This window comes from Drosophila serrata, unplaced genomic scaffold (assembly GCF_035046125.1).
Source record: "Drosophila serrata isolate PLE 108 unplaced genomic scaffold, ASM3504612v1 contig_318, whole genome shotgun sequence".
NCBI classification, from domain to species: domain Eukaryota; kingdom Metazoa; phylum Arthropoda; class Insecta; order Diptera; family Drosophilidae; genus Drosophila; species Drosophila serrata.
Window position 1 is genome coordinate 154,990 of NW_028257216.1, and position 1,930 is coordinate 156,919.

Consider the following 1,930-nt stretch of genomic DNA (forward strand, 5'->3'; position numbering starts at 1 on the left):
GAGAATGGTCAACGTATCTATTTCACAGAAAGAAATGTGCAAGAAAGAGTCCTGAATCCGCCAGCGACAACTCTGACTGCCTTCTTCACCTTATGCCAGGAAGATGATTTTGCCGGAACATTGATGTATTCAGAAGTGCCCTCTTAACTACAATATGCCACAGAGAAACGTGGCAGGGTACAGCTAGTATTAAATATTATTATTATAATAACAAAAAAATACCATTTAAATTCATATTTATATATGTACTAGCTGTACCCTGCCACGTTTCTCTGTGGCATATTATGGTTAAGAGGGCACTTCTGAATACATCAAGGTTCTGGCAAAATCATCTTCCTGGCATAAGGTGAAGAAGGCAGTCAGAGTTGTCGCTGGCCGATTCAGGACTCTTTCTTGCACATTTTTTCTGTGAAATAGACACGTTGACCATTCTCCAAATGGACTGCCACGTTTCTCTGTGGCATATTGTGGTTGAACGCATAAGAAATAAGTCAAACAAAAAATAATCATTTTCAAATTAATTTAATTCTGTAATACTTGTTGGTATACAATATTCTTTGTTTCTCCATTCGCCGCGTAAATATAACGATTTTTTGGTTTTCCGACTCGTGAACACGCAACATATAATTGTCCGTGTGAAAAACAATCTTCATCCAAATCCAGACCACACAACTCCAGAGATTGACCTTGAGCTTTATTTATGGTCATTGCAAACGCCAAACGAATGGGAAACCGCAATCTCTGTTCATCAATTTCTTGACTGCGAGTCGCGTACCGTTGCAGAGTTTCGGCGGATTTATATTCCGGAGCATGATAATCGGCACACCTATTTTTAATTTCAATATGTGTGGTGGCATTCCAGGCAGATCAAGTGAGTTTAGAAATTCGGTAGGGTAATTAACTGCTTCCTCTGCCTCCACAACGGTATCTATCGACTTATATGTAATTTCGTCAGTTTCTATGCTTTTTTGGATTACATGATTGAGCTGGTAGACATCTTTGTTCTTGGCAGCGAGAATCGCTCGTCCACTGAGCCAATCGTGATTCCTATAATTTATTCGGATATTGGGGAACACTTTTTGGATAAGTTCTTCCTTCGATGTAACTAAATTACAGAAATTCCCGGGCAATACTATTTTTCTCGACGTCTCATTGACTGGCAGCTTTCCGTTCCCAATGTCCAGTAGCTGTCGTGAGAATACGTCGGCTGAGTCATCGTTCTATAACTGGACACGCATATTCGTCTTCAACTGTAATGTACGTACATGTTTCCACAATATAGAATATTTCAGGCAAGCATTTATCTCGTCAGCTGGTGTCGATCGGGAAATCACAGGCAACGTTTGTCTGAAATCCCCTGCGAGCAATATTAACGCGTTCCCATGCATTGCTCTCAGCCGCTCAGTCTCTCGAAAGGAGGCCCGTTTTTCGTCAGTCATATTCGTAATCTTACGTCTTTTTGCTTCTGTATTGCGAATACAACGACCCAATCTCGACTTTTTTGGTGGCATGACTTCGTTTCTTACTGAACCTGAACAAAAAATAAAATTTTTATCTCCAATTTCTTCTTTCAATATGTTTTTAATGTTTGACAGGAAATGCTTTGATTTGTAGAGGGCGCAGTAGTAGGGGCACGGGGAAACGCTAAAAAAATAGATATATTCGCAACCGCAGATAAGCTATCAACATCAAAAGTAGTCAATAACCGAGCTGGAACCTCAACGCATGTTCTCTAAAAATTTGGGCTTAAACGGTTCAGAACTTTTCAAGTTTCTTCTTTCAATATGTTTTGAATGTTTGACAGGAAATGCTTTGATTCAGCTGGCTGCCTGTAGATGGCGCAGCAGTAGGGGCACTTGGAAACGCTAAAAAAATAGATATATTCGCAACCGCAGATAAGCTATCAACATCAAAAGTAGTCAATAACCGA

General features: G+C 40.0%; 1 long non-coding RNA gene across 1 annotated transcript; it reads right to left on the minus strand.

Moving 5' to 3' along the window:
- Window positions 1-506: 506 nt before the first annotated feature.
- Window positions 507-1,704, minus strand: LOC147642962 (uncharacterized). Its single transcript, XR_015272735.1, has 2 exons — window positions 1,266-1,704; window positions 507-1,187 (listed from the first exon to the last, which is right to left on the minus strand). It is a non-coding gene; the product is annotated as an uncharacterized LOC147642962 (long non-coding RNA).
- Window positions 1,705-1,930: the final 226 nt, after the last annotated feature.